This window comes from Chiloscyllium plagiosum, unplaced genomic scaffold (assembly GCF_037043375.1).
Source record: "Chiloscyllium plagiosum isolate Xiang-an unplaced genomic scaffold, Cpla_swu_hap1 HiC_scaffold_8, whole genome shotgun sequence".
In the NCBI taxonomy this organism is placed as follows: Eukaryota; Metazoa; Chordata; class Chondrichthyes; order Orectolobiformes; family Hemiscylliidae; genus Chiloscyllium; species Chiloscyllium plagiosum.
In genome coordinates this window covers 117,469,224-117,489,847 of record NW_028270146.1, presented here as the reverse complement: position 1 = coordinate 117,489,847, position 20,624 = coordinate 117,469,224, and the positions used below count along the sequence as shown (strand labels likewise).

The 20,624-nt window shown below is 44.2% G+C and overlaps 1 long non-coding RNA gene across 1 annotated transcript in view; it reads right to left on the bottom strand.

The window, feature by feature from the left end:
- Window positions 1-5,803: 5,803 nt before the first annotated feature.
- LOC148149535 (uncharacterized) overlaps window positions 5,804-20,624 on the bottom strand; it is a 74,516-nt gene continuing 59,695 nt past the window's right edge. Inside the window, exons 5-6 of the long non-coding RNA XR_015758003.1 lie at window positions 17,403-17,506; window positions 5,804-6,219 (exon numbers count right to left, since the gene is read on the bottom strand). This is a non-coding gene — a long non-coding RNA (uncharacterized LOC148149535). The remainder of the gene's footprint in view (window positions 6,220-17,402; window positions 17,507-20,624) is intronic.

Sequence of the window (20,624 nt, the reverse complement as noted above, 5' to 3'; positions counted from 1 at the left end):
AGCTCCAAGTTAGATGCCTGTTTCTTTACAATTATTCTCCAGAATTTTACTCGTGTTACTGACTGCACGATCAACTGAGAGAGACAAACAGGTGTTCCGTGACCAGGCGCATATCAAGTTTCAAACACGCGAGTCAAAGCTGCTGGAACACCCCGTCCATGGAGAACCACAAGGGACACATCGGGAAGAGAACAACAGCCTGAAACACACCTTTTCACTGTTTCTGAGCTTCACAATGCCAGAAATCGATACAGGAGGGAGTCAAAAACTAAGGCCAGGGAAAGGTACAGAAAAAAAGAACAAATAATTAATTAACTGATAACTTGCTGAAAATATGGATTTCATATCTTCAGGGATTGGAATAATTGGATAAATGAGACAACAGTTGGTCAATTCACAAGAATGCAAACAAAGAATAAAGACATTTCCAGATCTGCTGGAATGGTCCATTGCCTCAAACCCTGAATCTGCTTCAGAGAACCAGCCCAGACACCATAAACTGTGGTAAGGTAACGGCTGGGATGGAGAGCTGTGCAGGCCGTGCTAGAGGAATATTCCATGGACAGGCCTATCTGCACAATATGGGGAGTAATGCAAACCTTTTCCAGGATATTGTTATTCTCTACCACCACCCTCTGCCTCCTACCTTTGAACTAGTTTTGCATCCAAATGAACCAACCTTGTTAAACAGATGACCATGCACAATGTTATTCAGCGCCTTACTGAAGTCCATATCGACAATGTACACCACTCTATCTTAATTAATCTTTTTAATCGCTTCTTGAAAAAAATCTGTCAAGACAGTGATACACAATATTCCTTGTACAAAGTTATGTTGGCTATCCCTAATCAGTCGTTACCTTTCAAAATGCGTGAAAATCCGATGACTCATAAGCCCTTCCAACAACTTACCCACCACTGACGTCAGGGTCACTAGCTTTTCCTTATTACCCTTCTAAATCCTTTAAGTAGTGGCACCACGTTAGCCAACCTCCAGTCTTCCAGCACTTTACCTGTGGCTATTGATGATAGCAAGGGGCCCAGCAATCACTTCCATATCTTCCCACAGAGTTCTGGCGTACATCCAATAAAAGCCAGGACATTTTCCTCCCTTTGCATGTTTTAAGACCTCCAGCAGCTCCGCTGTAATGCAGACACTTTCCTAGATGTCACTACTTATTTCCCAAGTTCTCTAGCTTCCATATCCTCCTGTATATTCGTCCAGTATCTCCCCCATTTCCTGTGGTTCTGCACATGGGCAGTCTTGCTGATCTTTAAGGATGTCCTATTCTCTCCACAGTTACTCTTTTGTCCTTGACGTATCTGTAGAAATTCTTTGGATTCTCCTTAACTCTATTTACCAAAGTTATCACATGTCCCCTTTTTATGCTCCCAATTTCTCTCTTAAGTATACTCTTGTTGCCTTCAGAATCTTCTAGTGATTCACTTTAAATCAGGAATTAAGAGGCTAATGATGACCATTCCGATTGTTGGAAAAATCCATCTAGTTCACTGACACCCTTTAAGGAAACAAACTGCCATTCTTACCTGGTCTGGCCTACAAGTGACTCCAGACCCACAGCAATGTGGTTAACTGCTAACTGCCCTCTGGGAAATTAGGGATGGGTAATAGATGCTTGCCTAGCCAGGGACGTGTGAATGAATTAAGAAAAAACCCTCAATTCCTGCTGTCTATACCTGACACATGCTTCCCTTTTATCTGTGACCAGAACCTCAACTTCTCCAACCCTCCAGCATTCCTTACACGTACCAGCCTTACCCTTCACCTTAACAGGGACATAATGTCTCTGTACTCCTGACATCTTATTTTTGAAGGCTTCTCACTTCTCAACTGACCCCCTTTCTCTGCGAATATCTGTCCCAATCGTATTTGGAAAATTCTTAGTTAATATCATCAAAATTGGTTTTCAACAATGTAGAACTTTAAATTTTAGACCTGCTTCACCCCTTCCCATCTCTATTTTAAAACTGATAGAATTATGATGACTTGCCATAAAGTGTTCCCCCACTGATACCTCAACCACCGCCTCCCCACTGCCTTATGTCCCAAGGTAAGGTGACGTTTAGCTCCTTCCCTGTGATGGAGAACATTGGTCAAGCAGCTGCAGCGTTGTAACTGGGATTGGGGTCAGCAGAGTCTTCGACTCATTGGGTTGAATCTAACAATAATTTGTCTCAGTGCCATTTTCATTGAGTGTGACGGAGGGATTGTCTGCACAAGGCTGAGCTAGTTTTCTGGTGCTATCTTATCAGACTCACCTCATTCGCTACCCACCCAACCCCATGGTATCCCTCTCCTTCAATACCAGCCCGATTCTCCCACCCATCAAGGTTGAAGGGACTCACCATCATCCGCATGCCCCTTGGTATTCCGTGATCCTTGACACTGGTGCCATCTTTAAAAGGCCAATAGCACATGGTGGAGCTTTCTCAGGTTAGAACTGCCCTGCACAATTTACCCTGAGCATGGCAGATAAGGGGCAATTATACCACGGTTTGACGAGAGGGGCACGGGGGTCCTGCTGGATAGTCTAGTACAGAGGGGGACCACCACCCAGCACGCAGCACCTTCCCCCCTCTCTCTCTCTCACTCTCTTTCCCCTCTACTATAGCTCCTTAACTATTAGAGCCACATGGATACAACACTGTTGACTGACTCCCTCTGGACACGTCACCATCTTCCACGCCGCCCCCACCTACACTGTCTCCTATTCCAGGAGAAACAGCTCGGAATAGGATTGAAAGAGCGAAGCCGGGTGGTGGAGTGCCCGATATCCATCTCCACACCCCACCCCCACGCCCAATTTACCTGTGTGTCTGCATTTGACTCTGTGAGTATCTATACATAGGTGCAGGTCTGACAGTGTCTGCGGTGTTTAAAATGACACAATCTCTCCCTCAGCTAGCCTCCCCATCCTACTGCAGTGACAGTGGCAGAGGGTGATAACCTTCGAAGATTCAGTCTGGGTGGGAGAGAGGGCAGCAGCTCACATCACCATCCAAACTGACAGTACCTTCAACACATACACCTCCCCCCACTCCCCCCCCCCCCCCACCCCCACCCCAACACACACAAACAATGCTGGTAGCTGGAGGGTTGCAAATATGCTTGGGCCTGTTAGAATGGAAATGCTCACCCCTGAGTGAACCATTTTGTCAGGAGATGAGGTGAATTTATTTCTCATTCTGTGACTTGCAATGCTTAAAATTTACGCGAGAAATTATTGAAAAGTCCCGAAAAAGGCCCAGTGGTGTTGGTAATGACGCAGAAACAACATTGCTTAGTATTAGACAAAACTGTTCTGTGCTTCCAAAGATATTATTTGAAAAATCAAACGGCCGTGCAATTTGAGAGATTCACAGCAAAGGAATTTTATCTTCTCAGAGAGTTAAAAACTGTGTCACTGATGCAGTGGTGTGGGCAGGCCAGCAGAGGGAGGTATTATAAGAATCTAATCATAAAACTCAGTGGTTTGCACTGGTGCCTCGCGGGGCCAGGCAATCGGGCTCGATTCCACCCTCGGGCGACTGTCTGTGTGGAGTTTCACATTCTCGCCGTGTTTGTCTGGGTTTCCACCAGGTGCTCTGGTTTCCACCCACAGTCCAACGATGTGGATATTAGGTGAATTGTCCATGCTAAATTGTCCATAGTGCCCAGGGATGTGTTAGTTAGGGGCGTTAATCAGGGGTAAACGTAGGATAGTAGGGAATTGGGTCTGGGTGGGTTACTCTTCGACGGGTCAGTGTGGATGCGCTGGGCCAAAGGGCCTGTTTCCACACGGTAGCGATTCTGTGAACTCTATGAACAACAGGGACAGACAGAGACAGAGGGGGAGGGAGGCTTTGATTCCAATTTCAATCTATTTACTACAAAAACAACATTGCATAGCGATGCAGACAGACGTACACACAAACTGAGATACTGACGCTAACACACATAACACATGCACACAGAGATACGCACGTAGATATGGACATTTACATACAAACAGATGGACATGACCCTACATACAGGCACACACTGTCTTTAATACAGAGACATATTTTTTTTTAATTAATAAGTTATCAATGGTCAGTCCGAGAAGGTAGGGGAATGGGATTCAGAAATAATTTAGCAGCGATCAAATGCCGTGGCCGACAAGATGGGCTGAATGGTCTAATTCTGCTGCAGGATTCATTGCTCATTTGATCTTGTGGTGCCTGGGATTGTCTTTCCACGAGGCCAGTGGAGGCTGAATTGGTTACGTATTTGATTTAGGAGAGTTAATAGTAATGTGGACAGGTTTGAGGGGCTGTGTGGTTGATATCTGTTCCTAATTGTCGACTCCTCATATATCAAAAGGGTGGTGATTGGTTTGAGGGGAACACATGTTTAGAATAAGGGCATTCCCATTTCTGACTGAGACAGAGATGTTTGTTTCTCTTTCGGGTTGTGTGATCTGTAGTGTTCTCGTGCCCAAGGAGCAGTGAAGACTGGGTTACTGAAAAAACTCAAGGTCGAGTTCCATAGATCTTTGATGAACAAGATAATCCGTATTTATTAGGAACAGACAGGAAGGGGATGTTTAGTTACAATCACATCAATAATACACATTCTGAATGGTGCAGCAGGTGCGAGGGGCTGAATGGCCAGCTGTTGCTTCTAACCCATCTGTTGTTCTCTCAAGCGCTCCGTAATCTTACAGGGGTAAAGAAAGATCTCATTCAGCCAGTCAGCATAATTATAATGAGACAGGAGGAGACCATTCTGCCCTCTAAGGATTTATGCAGGAATAGATTGAAGTCATTCAGCCCGCTAGGTACATTACACAGTGTAAGATGAGGCCATCCAACCTTTCCAGCCTTCTGCCCAGCAACAAGGGAAACCCAGTTAACTATCTGGGAATAAACATTCGGGATAGATGATTATTTTCAGGTTGTAAAGTTGTAACTTGGTGGAGTGTCTCAGGGATCAGAGTGAGATTATCAACTATTTACAATCTAAACCAATGACTTGGATGAAAGGACTGATTGGCTTGGAGCTCAATTAGCTCATTCACCAAGATAGTCATTTAACTGGACATGGAGACTCTGCAATGGGATATAGACACGGGACGTAAGTGAGCAAATCTTTGGCAGAAAACAGTATAATGTGGGTAAAGGGAAGTCAGTGTTGTGTTGAAAAGATAAAATAACAGTAACCTACTTAAATGGAGAAACATCAATGAACTCATTGGTATAGAGAGATTTGGACGTCCTGGTGCATGAGCCACATAAAGCTAGTCAGCAGATTCAGCAAGTGATTAGGAAAGTGTAGCGAATGATGCTGTTTCATGCAAAGGCAATTGGGTATGATCATCGGTATGTTTTACTGTATGGATGGTACTACATCAGATTGAATATCTAGTCGGTGCAGATTAGCTGGACTGAAAGGTCTGTTTCCGTGCTGTATGAAGCTATGATTCCATCTGGCCTTCATTCTAGCAAAGAGTAAAGTGAAACATCTGTAAAAAGCTTCTAAACCAGTTGCATGTTTTTTCTTTCCGTTTAGGGTTTCATTACCACACACAAGATATCCGATGTAGTCTGAGCATTGCCTTATACAGAAATTAGGCAGACACATATAAACATGCCTTCAAATTATAAATTACAAATCATTTCAAAATGGAGCAGATAACAGGGATGGAGTCATGCAATCAGGGAAATGTTCAACCAGTTGAAACTTTATTGCTGGAACAGCACAGCAGGTCAGGCAGCATCCAGGGAACAGGAGATTCGACGTTTCGGGCACAGGCCCTTCCTGAAGAAGGGCCTGTGCCCGAAACGTCGAATCTCCTGTTCCCTGGATGCTGCCTGACCTGCTGTGCTGTTCCAGCAATAAAGTTTCAACTTTGATCTCCAGCATCTGCAGACCTCACTTTCTCCTCGAAAATGTTCAACCAGACCTGATATAGACCAGGTTGGTGTTCGGGTCACATTATTGCATGTTCCAGATCAGAGAGAGAGAAAATGTAACCTGTCGAAGAAGCAAACAGCCATTGCTCCATCTCTACTTGTACTTCTCTACAGCAACATATGAGAGCTGAAAACCAATCAGCCATCTTCTACGCTCTTTGAGGGTTCCTGCTGAGGATTCATTGGAATCTCTCCACTGACTGCAGCAAAGGGAATTCAGCCAAATCCAGCTGTTCCAGGAAGAAACCCCAGTGCTAGCAGCTTCTGTAAGGTAGAATAACTTTAGACGCAGAATAACAATTGAAACATTTTCAGTTTTGCTTTTGTCATGAAATTAAGTGTTGTTTGGACAAAGCTCTTCCGAACTAATATTCTGTACAGTTGCAATTTTTTCTCTTCTGCCTTCAGACGTGTGTGTGTGTGTGTGTGTGTGTGTGTGTGTGTGTGTTTCTATGTCTCAGATTTATAGAAAATAAATGTTGATGTACATATTGTCAATGTCAAAATTGTATACCATTTATGTATCCATCGCAATTCGAGTAACGATGCTTTGGTTTTAGATTAGACATTTTTTAAAAATTGAGGAAACCTATCTGACTTGTTCCTAACGCTGAACCTGACCCAGTCTGAGATGGATATCATTTTCAATATCACACACTTAGTTACACTGATAATTTGTCGTGATCTCTGGAGGAGTGGGACTAGAAACAGAAACAATGACTCTCTAACCTTGGTAGTTACAGGGATAAGGACGAATACTCAAAAGGCCATTTGAGTGGGAATTCTCGGTCCCACAGGTTTGTGGTACCTGTGTGTTTGCATTTACTCAAAGATGTGTTAGTTAAATATTTGACAGAAAAGTGACTCAAAGATAATGATCTGCAGTTGGGAACGTGGGACTGGAACCGCAACCTGATCAGTCACAATCTTAGTTCCTGCTGGGGCAGGGACCCACACCTGTTTCTCAGTTCTACTTTGCCCCATTCCATTCAATCCCTCAATCTGCTACTCAAGAGCAGTTGGAGACCACTTGCTCCTACTACCTGGTGCACAGAAACCGAGGTGACCATTCAGCCCCTGAATACAGTCAGACATGATTTGGTGTGCATTGGAAAACGTTCTTGCGAAAAGAGTGGGTGTTACTGTGGAACAGTCCCCTCCTCTCTCTTTACAGATGTTCCCCTGGTTCCATTTATTGGTCATGTTGTAGACCTAGATTCAAAGTGAATAATGCCCCCAAACCGTATCCAGATAGTGATCACAAAATCCTCTGGTCTCTTTGACTTCAACAATCCTTCACAGCCCTTCCAGAAAAATAACAACGATGAAACTTCCAATAACAGAATGCAAGAACATTAGTAGCAGGATAGGTCATTCAGCTCCTACAGCCTGCCTTTCCCTTTAATAGGGTCATGGCTGATCTGCTCTCGGCCCCAAATCCCGCAGGGCCTAACGTGTCAAACATCCATCCATCCCTGTCTTTCAAATATCTCAGTAATCTATCTCCCCTACCTCTTTGGAATAGAGACGTGCCGACGGTCACTCCCCTCTGTGAAAAGAAAACACATCACACACATACAGCGTGACCTTTTGACATCAACTAAATATATGAACACTAGGAAAGAATGACTGGCCCTGATAACAAGGCAGTATTTGACTGATGATGGTATCAAGGAACCTGAAGAAAATGGAACTTAATGGATATTAGGAAGAATCTCCCCACCAGTTGGAGTGATTCAGCACAAAGAAGATGGCTGTGGTTCTTGGACATCCACCACCTCAGTCCTGGGACATCTCTGCGGGAAATCCACAGCCCAAGCTTTCTCAGTTTCTCCTCAATGTCTTCCTCCCCCCCCCCCGCCTCATCATAAGCTCAGAAGTGGGGAAAGTCAATGGAGATCACACAATGTTCAGAATTACGTGTCCTCCCTCAGCACCTGTGTCCATATTCAGCAAGACCCGGGCATTATTCAGGCTTGTGCTGTTAAAAAGTCGGTAACATTCATGTAACAGTACTGCTGGACACTATGCATGACGACAGTAGAGGGAAGAGCTCATTCAGCACCTCAAGCTCGCTTCACAGAAATGTGAGGAGGTCATTCAGTCCATGAATACTACTGGATAAGAATAGCCCATTTAATCCCTCCTGCCTATTACATAGGAAGAGAAGGAGCCCAGTCAAACACATTGAGCTGTTAAACAGGAACAAGGGATTGCCTAATCAGGCCATTGAGCTTCTACACTGATACCAGGAGGTGGCCATTCTGCCCCTCAAGCCGCTTGTACAGAAACAGGAGGATGTTATAGACGCCCCAACATGATAAACCAATGAAGAGGAGAGACTACACGGATACACTGCTCCATGTTGTTCCTCCTGGCTCCATTGCTAATAGTACACAATTGATACATTTGGTGACGGTGACGAGAGAAGACAAATGTTTCATGTGAAGTCTCAAGGAAGCATCTTTCATCTCTGAGAAGGTAGACTGGTGTTCTCTATGGAGGGCAGAAGCTATTGGGAATGGCTAACTCTTTCAGAAGTAAGGCATTGTAGCTGCTAACAGAGTTGTGAACAATGTGACACTCAGTGCAGGGTCATACACCATTTGCACATTGAGGTGGTGAGACTTCAGTGGTGTTGGATGAGACTCAGCAATTGGGAAGTCTATTGAATCAGGAACTTCCTGAGTACCTACAGGAGACAGAGAAATAGACAGAATGGAACATTAGACTGATGCAGTGAGGGTTACACATGGAGAATGGAAATGAGCCCCACAGATATCTGGAAAATCCCATTCCATCCCTGGCCTGTGCTGTTGCGTCTCTCTGGGGTTGAGAATTCTGTTGGCTCAGGATCTGGAGTAACTGCAAGAGTGGGAGGCACTGACAGAGGCAGCAATTATACCCACGCAGTGGGGGATACCACGTGGAGAGACACAGTGATATCAGCAGCATGCAGGGAGATGTCAGGATCATACAGTCATGTTGGAAGAATGGGTTTAGCTTCATGATGCCCTGGTATCAGTGCTCAGGGATGAGCAACCACTGAGCAGGCGAAGTGATGGCCGAGTGGTATTACTGCTAGAGCATGTGTCCAAAAACTCAGCTAATGTTCAGGGGAAGTGAGTTTGAATCCCACCATCAGAAATGGTGGAATTTGAAATCAATAATTTAAAAAATAGTAAATAACAATCCATAAATAAATATGAAAACCATTGTTGATGTATAAAAAACGCAAACACTTGTCCTTTAGAAAACGACATCTGCTCATCCTCATGTGGTCTGCACGACATACCCACAAGCAAAGTTTTTGCCTCTCAATTACCCTCTGAAATGGCCGAGCAAGTTACTCAGCTCGAAGGCAGCTACGGCTGGGCAAGAAAGGCTGGTCAGCCAGAAACACCCACATCCCATACCTGATTTAAAAATTAATCCATTAGGATGGTCCCACTGGAACCCTGCTGGGAACAGTATCCTGGCCAATCATGTCTGTAGGTTTATGGACAGGGTTTTAAACTGACAGAGAGGATGCAGGGATAGGGTTCAGGTGAAAGGAGCTTTCCAAATGCAAAGAGAAAAGGTGAAGTATGGGAGCAGCATGGGAATGTGACTGAAGACATGCAGAAAGGAACAGGATGGGACAGGGTTTAATTAAAACTATACATCAGGAAATCGGCTTGTGACAGGAAATTGTGGTAAAGAGTATATTATGGTTTTTTTAAGGAATGGATAATGTCTCTTCAATAAGATAGATGGATTTGTGACAAAGAGATAAAAGATTTAGACACCAGAGAGACGTGGCTACAGGGCGATAAAAAGGTGGACAGAAATATTCAATAGATCACAACCTTGCAGAAACTCAGGTAAAATGGGTAACACTAACAATAATGGATAACAAAGGCATTACAGAGAAAGCATTTGACCTCAGATCATGAAGTAGAGTCAGTCTGAATGTAAATTCTGGCTACTACTTGCCAAGGACACAAGCAGCAGAACAGTTTTAGCCACCGAACAACATTCCATTGCTCATCACTGCATTAAACAGGAATTCATTGGAATTTTTTAACAAATACTGTGATAATTTTGGGAAACATCAATATTCACAAAATGTGGGACAATCATACTGGCAAGAGCGATATTGGAAGAGGAGTTCAGAGAATTTCTTTCGGTTTTTTTTTTTGAATAACAGATTGTGCAACTGGCTCGGGACATAACTATCTCAGAGCGACCGTTGTGTGATGAAACTTAGTGAATGAGTAATGTCACCTGGAGAGATCCTCCGGGAAATTGTGATAAAGTGCAGTTTAAAGAAATATAAAGTTTTAAAGTGAATTATAGAGAGGACAAGCTACAACTAGAAAGAAAAACAGCCAATTACATGGGTTTGAGATGAGAACTGACCATGGTAAACAGGCTAAACAGACTGAAATATGTGCCTGTAAATGAACAGTGGAAAACATTTGAAAGAACAGTGTAAAACACTCAACAAAAGTACATTCCATTGAAACAGACCAAACCTCAGCAAGAAATTCCCACTGGCCCCTCACTCAGGATAAAATGTATCATACTAGATTATGAGGCTTAGAAGATCACCAAAAAGTACTTAAAATCCTGAAGTGAGAGAGTGTTTTAGGAGTAAGTGTTAAAGGGATTGCAAAGGGTCTGCTAGCAGGAGTTGGGCAGTGGGAAGGGGAATCAGTGTCAAGGTTTAATGTCACAATAGGAACAGGGAGAGGTGAAGGTGCCGGAGGTGGTAAGTGTGTTATAGAGAGTGGTCAGGGCCTGAACGATGTTACAAAGTCAGTATGAATTGCTGCAGCTGGAGGGGTTTGCAGAGGTAGGGAGGGACATATGTACTTTTATTTATTAATTCATGGGATGTGGGTGTCACTGCTAATTACCCAGAGGACAGCTCAGAGTCAGCCATATTGCAATGGGTCTGGAGTCACATGTTAGCCAGGCCAGGTTAGAATGTCAGATGTTCTACACAAAAGGAGGTCAGTGAACCAGATGAGTTCTTCCCACTGATCAACAATGCTTTTATGGTGGCCTCACCGATGTCTTTTACAGCCACAACATGACATCCCAACTCCTACTCTCAGTGTTCTAACCAATGAAGGTAACCATCCCAAACGCCTGCTTCACCAGCCTGTCTACCTGTGACACCACTTTCAAAGAACTGTGGACCTGTATCCCTGGGTCACTGACTGACAACACTACCCAGGGCCTGAATATTAACTGTACAAATCCCACCCTGGTTTGTATCACCAAAATGGCACACTTCACATTTATCTAATTAAACTCCATCTGCTATTCTTCAGCCCACTATCCCAGCAGTACGTTCATCTTGTTGTATCTTATATAACCTTTTTCACTGTCCACATTACCAACAATTTCAGTGTCACCCAAAAAACTTACTTATCAGGAAACCAATATTCCCATCCAAACCATTTATCCAAATGACAAACAACAGTGGGCCCACTGCACTGGTGGTCACATGCCTCCAGTCAGAAAAACAACATGTCTCCCATCACCCTCTGTCTCCTCCCATCAAGCCCAATTTTCTGTCCAGTTGATTCGCTCCTCCATATCCTTTTACACAGATCTGAGCTTATTACCCAGTTTACCATACAGAACGTAAAACACAGAACAGTACAGCACAAGACCCTTCGGCCGTGATGATATGCCAATCTTTTATCCGACCGTACAATAAAAAAAAGTGGCAAATAGAGTTTAATTCAGATAAATGCGAGGTGCTGCATTTTGGGAAAGTAAATCTTAGCAGGACTTATACACTTAATGGTAAGGTCCTAGGGAGTGTTGCTGAACCAAGAGACCTTGGCGTGCAGGTTCATAGCACCTTGAAAGTGGAGTCGCAGGTAGATAGGATAGTGAAGGTGGCGTTTGGTATGTTTTCCTTTATTGGTCTGAGTATTGAGTACAGGAGTTGGGAGGTCATGTTGCGACTGTACAGCATATTGGTTAGGCCAATGTTGTAATTCTGCATGCAATTTTGGTCTCCTTACTATCGGAAAGATGTTGGGAAACTTGAAAGGGTTCAGAAAAAGTTTACAAGGATGTTGCCAGGGTTGGAGAATTTGAGCTACAGGGAGAGGCTGAACAGCCTGGGGCTGTTTTACCTGGAACATCAGAGACTGAAGGGTGACCTTATAGAGGTTTGCAAAATTATGAGGGGCAAGGATAGGGTAAATAGACAAAGTCTTTTCCCTGGGGTTTGTAAGTCCAGAACTAGAGGGCATAGGTTTAGGATGAGAGGGGAAAGATATGAAAGAGACCTAAGGGGCAACTTTATCACGCAGAGGATGGAACGTGTATGGAATGAGCTGCCAGAGGAGGTGGTGGAGGCTGGTACAATTGCAACATTTAGAGGTATTTGGATGGATATATGAATAGGAAGGGTTTGAAGGGATATGGTCCAGGTGCTGGCAGGTGAGACTAGATTGGGTTGGGATATCTGGTCGGCATGGACAGGTTGGACCGAAGGGTCTGTTTCCATGTTGTACATCTTTATGACTCTAACTTCCATTCCCTTCATTTTATTATCATCCATGTGCCTAATGCATCTAATTTTACTGCCACCACTGGCAGTGCATTCCACTCAGCCACCACTCTGTATGTAACGAATCTACCTCTGAAATCTCCCCTTAACTATCCGCTAATCATCCAAAAATTATAACCCCTTGTAATAGCTATTTATGTCAGGGTAAAAAAAAATCTCTCTATTCACTCTATCTATGACTGTCATCACCTTGTTCACCTCTGCCAAGTTGCCCCTCACCCTTCTTCATTCCAATGAGAAAAGCCTTAGCTCCCTCAACCTTTCTTCATAAGACATGCTATCCAGTACAGGTAGCATCCTGGTAAATCTCCTCTTTACCCTCTCTAAAGCTTCCACATCCTTCCTGTAATGAAGGGACCAGAACTGAACACAATATTCCAAGTGGGGTCTAACCAGGGCTCTATAGAGCTGCAGCATAACCTCACGGCTTTAAAATTCAATCCCCAAACTCATGACATCCCACACAATATATTCCTTCTTAACAAGCCTATCAGCTTGGGTGGCAACTTTGAGGGATCTAGGGACTTGGAACCCAAGATCCTTCTGTTCCTCCACACTGCCAAGGATCCTACCTTTAACCCTGAATTCTGTATTCAAATTCAATCTTCAAAATGAATGACTTCACACTTTTCCCAGATTGAACTCCATCTGCCATTTCTCAGCCCAGCTCTGCATCCTCTCAATGTCCTGTTGCAGCCTACAACAGCCCTCCACACTATCAGCCACTCCACCAACCTTTGTGTCATTGGGAAACTTACTAACCGACTCTTCCACTCACACATCCAAGTCATTCATAAACTCACAAAGAGCAGAGGTCCTGGAACCTCTCCCTGCAGAAAACCACTGGTCACTAAGCGCCAGGATGAATTATTTCCATCTATCATCACCCACTATCTTCTGTGGGCCAGTAATCGTGTATCCAGACAGACAGGTTTCCCTGTACCCCATGCCTCCATACTTTCTGAATGAGCCATAAGATTTGTGAGGCATGACCTGCCCCTTACAAAGCCATGCTGACTATCTCTAATCAAACTATGGTTTCCCAATGAATAATAAATCCTGTCTCCCAGAGTCCTCTCCAATAATCTGCACACCACAGACATAAGACTGACAGGTGTGCAATTCCCAGGATTATCCCTATTCCCTTTCCTGAACAAGGGAATAATATTTTCCTGCCTCCAATCATCTGGTCCGACTCCAGTGGACAGTGAGGATGCAAAGGTCATCACCAGGTGCTCAGCAATCCATTCCCTCGGTTCCTGTAGTAATTTTGGACACATCCAGTCTGGTTCAGCGACTTATCTATCCTTATCTTTTACAAAATTTGCAGCACATCCTCCTTCATAACATGCGCCTGTTCACGTACATCAGCCTGTTTCACACTGTCCTCACAAACGACAAGACCCTTCTCAGCCGGGAATCCTGAGGCATAGTATTCATTAAGGGCCTCTCCTACCTCCTGGGACTCCAGGCACAAGCTCCCTCCACTATCCCAGATTGGCCTTATCCTCACTCTGAACATCCTCTTGTTCCTCCTCTGGAGCCCTGTCTGATCCTTGCTTCCTCAACCTTAAGTAAGCTTCCTTCTTCCTCTTGACTAGATGGTAAAGTCCATGTGGACAACATTGACTGCTCTGCCTTCATCTATCTTTGGCCACCTCCTCGAAGAGTCAATCCAGTTTGTGAAACACAGTTTCCCACTCACAAAGCCATGCTGACCATCTCGAATCAGCCCTTGCCTTTTGAAATATACGTAGCTCCTTTCTCTCAGAATCTCCTCCAACAACTTCCCCATCATTGGGCTCACGGGGCTGTAATTTCCTGCCTTTTCCCTGCAGCCCTTAAGTGATGGAACAGCATTAGCTGCCCTCCAGTCTTCCAACATCTCACTGTGTCTGTTGAAAATATAAATATCTCTGTAAGGGATACTGCAATCTCTTCCCTAGCTTCCCACAATATTCTAGGATTGACCTAATGAGCTACTGAGAATTGATCTACCGTTATTTGTTTTCAGATTCCAGCACTTTCTCTTCTTTGTTGAGGATACCTTCCAAGACATCACTATTTATTTCCCCAAGTTCCCGAGCTTCCATGTCTTTCGCCACAGTAAATACTGACAAGACTATTTTGTGTAATATCTCACCCATCTCCTCTGTGCCACACATGGGTGACCTTATTGATATTTAAGGGGCCCTATTCTCTACCAAATTACTCTTTAGCCTTTATTGAAACTTGCGTAAAGGCTTCTGATAATTCAAATACACCATATCCCCTCTACCACTCCACCCCTCCTACACCCTTACAATTCGGCCATTTATATTCACACCAACAAATTAAATCCAACAGGCTCAAAAACAAATTCTCTTTTATCACATGTGTTTCTAAGTGGTCAGTTATTGTATATTGACATAGCCTTTCTAACAATTTCAGTATGTTCCCGACGTACCGTCAGGCTAACACTATTTGGTTTCAGACTGACAGCAGAAAGGGTTGTGGGAGATCTTGTTTATCAATCTGAAAAAGGTAGCTCACAGGGTCAGCAGGTAATAGAGAAGGCAAATCAAATACTGACATTTATTACAGAGGGAATGGAGTCTAGAAATAGGCAGGTCTAGCTAAAACTATGCAAGGTACAAGTCAGACCACATCTAGAATACTATGAACAGTGTGAATGTTAAAAGAAAGATATTGTCGCATTGGAGGCAGTCCAGAGAAGGGTCATTCGGCTGATCCTGGGAATGGAGGGATTTTCTAATGAGAAGAGGTGGAGTAGGTTGAGGTTGAAGCCATTGAAGTTTAGAAAATGAGAGAGAAATGGAATGAAACATCCAAGTTTCTGAGGGGATCTGATCGGGCAGATGCTGGGAAGTTAGAAAATAGAACAGAAGAGCACAGCAACAGGCCCTTCGGCCCATCACGTCTATGCTGTCCAAGATACTATTCTAACTCATACCATCTGCTTGCACATGGTCCATATCCCTCTATTCTCTGCCTGTTCATGTTTCTGTCTAAATCTCACTTCTAAACTTTACTCACATTTCTGCTTCTACGACCTCCCTCGGTAATATCCACTCTACGTAAAAAAAAAACTTCTCTCACACATCTCATTTAAACTTCCTCTTTCTCACCTTAAACCTATGCACTCCAGTATTTGAAACTTACACATTGGTAAAGAGATTCTGACTATCTACATGATTTATCCTTGTTCCAAATGTTATATTCCTGTGCCTGGTCACCTGTCAGCCTCTGATAATCTCACAAAACAATCCAACTTTGTTTAATTTCCTCTTACACCTAACACACCCTTAAAAACCCTAACACAGGCAACGTGCTGATAAATCCCTGTTGCACCCTCTCCAAAGCCTCCTGGCATGGAGACCACTGTCACACACAGTTACTGTACTGCCCTTGCCATAAGTATATTCAGTGTCCTGACTGTAACCATATTGACATTCCCATCACTGTCTGGTGCTCACAAAAGAATTCCTGCTAACGGTTGCTGCTGCTTGCTTATTCTCAGCTCCACTTTTGATATTCAGATCCACATGACTGTCTCATTAATGCATTCACCTCATCCTTCCTTCACAACTTGCTGGCTTTTTGCCTAGTCTGCCTATTGGGACTAGATTGGGTTGGGATATCTGCTCAGCATGGATGAGTTGGAACGAAGGGTCAGTTTCCATGCTGTACATCTCTCTGACTCTATGACTCTGTCCCAACAAGCCTTCAGTATTTACCTCCCAGCGATGTTCATTCAGCAGCTACATCTCCGGAATAAAAGTTCCATCATATCTGTTCACTGTCATTCTATCTGCCTTATGGTGAATGCAGGGAGTCATTCCTCAGTAGTGGGGGGTTGACCAGATGGGTACAGGTTACAGAGATAGGGTGGCTTACACGGGCTCGAGGATGTTAGATTTAAACAGAGTTACATCTGGTCAAGAATGTCAGTGGGACAAAGGGGTTTGGGGATTGGAGGAATTTACAGAGATAGAGGGAGCTGGATTAGATTCTAGAGATAGGGATAGGGATGGAGAAAGGAAGAGGCATAGAGAGGGGGCTGTTTCATCTAGGAGAGTATTGTGTATACTAACAGAGATATGGAAGGTTATCGTGACTGAAGACATTTACAGATATAAGAAGGCATCTAGGCTCTGGAGGCTACATAGATAGGACGGCAATGGAGAATGCCAGGTTGGCGAGTTGGAGACAGTTACACAAATGGGGAGGGTTGCACAAACTGAAGGAGGTTCCTGTGGTCACGAGGGGTATGGTGTCGGGATGAGTGTGAAATTTAACAAGACAAAGATCAAAGAATTGGAGAAGGATAAGGAGATTAGAAATTTTTCACAGCTAAGGAAGGGTTGTAGGAGCTGGAGAAGATTACATAGGTAGGGACGGATGGAAGGTTAAAGGCAAATACATTGACATGGAGGGGGATATTGGTGGGAGGAACTTACAAGGATAGACAGGACTGTCAGGGTTTACAGGGATGAAGGAATTTAGTATCTACTGGAGAAGCTTAGGAATTAAGTGTGTTAGGGACTGGAGAACTTGACAGAGACAGAGACAGGGAGAATGGTGTGGACTAGAGGAGATTCCAGACACAGGTAGGATTATCGGGACTGGAAGATATTACAGAGATCACTAACACAGCATGGGTCAGGATTGATGCCTGCGATCCCCTGTGCTGTCGAATTGAGGACCAGTACAGCAGAGGTGAAGGCAGGACCCTCACAAGATGGTGGGAATGAAACCTAGAATGTTGCTGTTCCTTGCCCAGCTCTGTATCTATGTCCGGTCTTCCAGGTCTGAATATAGAAGTCTACTACCTCCACCCTGTGCGGTTTACTGTGAGCGATCTTACCGGCTGAAGGATTTACTGAAGGCTCCTGATCTCCCTCTCTCTGGCTGACTAACCAGCTTCAATGAGGTGATGGATGAGACAGGAGTTAGGAACATCCTGATTACCTGCACGAGACAGAATGGGAAATTAGACTGATGCAATAAGGATAACCCATACAGAGCGGCACTGAGTCCAGCAGAGATCTCGGAAATCCCAGTCTCCATCCCTTGCCTGTGCTGCTGCATCTCTCTGGAGTGGAGAATTATGTTGACTCAGGATCTCAGACCATCTGTAAGAGGGAGAAATGCTGACAGAGGCAGTAAATACACCGACACAGCGAGGGATACCACATGGAGAGATACTGAGTGATAGCACATTATTAGACACTGCATTAACAGGGAATTGTTTGAATTTGTAAGAAAGGCACTGGGATAATTGTGAGGGGATTCAACCTTCCTATCTCATCATCTCTTTGGCCGTGGGTCACAGACGAGGCTGACTCTCTACCACTCCTGGGCGGTGCGGGTCCTGAGTTGGCTGTATAGACCGATGTTACCTTTCACAGATTCTGTTAAACTTGGGGCAGAAGGTGGCCATGGGAAAGGGGTGGGTGGGGCGTTGGTGTGGCAGCACGCTCCTTTGCTGTTTTCTCCTGGATTCCTATTTTTCCCTACAGCAAGTCTCGAGGTGCTCAACACCTTCCCAATGTTCCTTCCCCACTTCAGACAGTCTTGGCCCAGGACTTAACGGATTTGATTAAAAGATGAAAAAAAAAACTATCAATTCTGAAGAAGCCAACATTTAGAAATGTGGTCACATTTGTTAAAGAAATCGCTAGGTAGTCTCCGAGCAGGAGAAGTGCAGTAGGAAGAGGAAACGTCAGCGTTTAATCAGATGATCAGAACAGGGAGAATTGAAGGTGCTGGAGGTGGTGAGGGTGTCACAGCGAGGAGCAAAGTACTGAACAATGTTACAAAGCCAGTACGAATTGCTGCAGCTAGAGCTGTTTGCAGAGGTAGGGATGGGCATCTGTATTTTCATTGATTCATTCATGGCCTGAGGATGTCACCAGATGGACCAGCATACTTTACCCCAGTGCTAATTGCCCAGAGGCAGCTCAGAGTCAGCCATATTGCTGTGGGTCTGGAGTCACATATAAGCCAGACCAGGCAAGAATGCCAGATGTGCCTCTCTAATGGACATACGTGAACAAGTTAGTTTTTACAAGATAATCAACAATGCTTATATGGTGGCCTCACTAATATCCTGTACAGGTACACCATGACATCCCAACTCCTACTCTCAATGCTCTGCCCAATGAAGGGTAACCATCTCAAACGCCTGCTTCACCAGCCTGTCTAGCAGTGACGCTACTTTCAAAAAACTGTGTACCTGCATCCCTGGGTCATTGATTGACAACAGTACCCAAGGCCCAAACATTAATTGTACAAGTCTAGCCTGGTCTGCCTTACCACAATACAACATCTTGCATTTCTCCATCTGCTATTCCTAACCTCACTGGTCCAGCAGGAGTGTTGATTCCATTGTACTCTTCAATAACCCTCTTCACTGTCCACATTATCACCAATTTCAGTCTCACACACAAACTTGCTAACCATGACTCCTGTATTATCATCCAAACTGTTTATATAAAGGATGCACAACAGTGACCCGGCACCGAACCCCATGGCACACCATTGGTCACAGGCCTGCAGTTTGAGCAGCAACCCTCTATGAACACGCTCGGTCTCCTACCGTCAATCTGTTTTGTATCTAGTTAGTGAGCGCTCCCTGGTTATGTATGATCTAAACTTACTATCCAGTCTGCCATGCAGAACTTTGTCAAAGGCCTTGATAAAGTTCATGTGGACATCATGTCCTGCTCTGCTTTGACCTCTCACTTGTCTATCTCCACACTCACATTTGAGGCATGATTTCCCATGCACAAAGGCATGCTGACAATTGTTAATCTGTCCTTACCTTTCCAAAGGCATGATGATCGTTTCTCTCAGAATCTCCGCCAACAACTTCCCACCCCTGCATCAGTCTCACTGGTCTGTAGTGGCTGTTGATGATGCAAATATCTCTGGGAGGGGCCCTGCAATTTTCTCCCTTGCTTCTCACAAGGCGCTGGGATACATCTGATCATGTCGCAAGGTTTTATCTAACTTCTTGCATTTTAAGATATCCAGCATCTCCTGTTCTCCAATGTGCTCTCTTTTCAAGACATCCCTATATATTTTCCCAAGTTCCAGAGCTTCCATGTCTTTCTCCGTAGTAAATCCGAACACAAAATATATGTTCAGTATCTCCCCCATCAGCAGTGATTCCACACAGACAGCCTCATTGACCTTTCAGGGGCCCTATTCTCTCCCGAGCTAATTTTTAGCCCTTGTTGAAACTTGTCAAAATGCTTCTGAAATGTCAAATATCCCTCTACCGCAACTAGCCTCCCCCACCCTTATCTATTCTGCCATTTAAGGTCACACCAAAATATAGAATCCAACAGATTGAAAAACATTCCTCTTTTATAAAATCATGCGTCTCCCATTGTTTCTAAGCATCCAGTTATCATTTATTGTCATATCCTTTATAACACATTCCAGCACGTTCCCGACTTACTGTCAGGCTAACACTATTTGGTTTCAGACTGACAGCAGAAAGGATTGAGGGAATTCTTGTTTATCAATCTGAAAAAAGGTAGCTCACAGGGTCAGCAGGTAATAGAGAAGGCAAAGCAAATGCTGGCATTTATTACAAAGGGAATGGAGTTTAAAAATAAGGAGGTCTTGCTAAAACGATGCCAGGTACAAGTCAGACCACACCTAGATTATAATGAACAGTATGCGTGCCCTAAGGAAAGACATTCTTTTATTGGAGGCAGACCAGGGAAGCTTCACTTGGCTGATGCTGGAGATGGCGGGATATTCCAATGAGAAGAGGTGGAGTAGATTGACCTTGAACCCATTGGGGTTTTGAAGAATGGGAGAGAAATTGAATGAAACATCCAGGATTCGGAGGGGCTTTGGCAGGTTAGATGTCGTTAAGTTAGAAACTAGAACAGTACAGCAGAGTAATAGGCCCTTCGGCCCACCATGGCTGTGCTGACCATGATGCTATTCTAAACTAATCCCATCTGCCTGCACATGGTTTATATCCGTCTTTCTCTGCCTGTTCATCTTTCTGTCTAAATGCCACTTCAAAACTTTGCTCTCGTTGCCACCTCTCCCTCCTCCTAAGCAG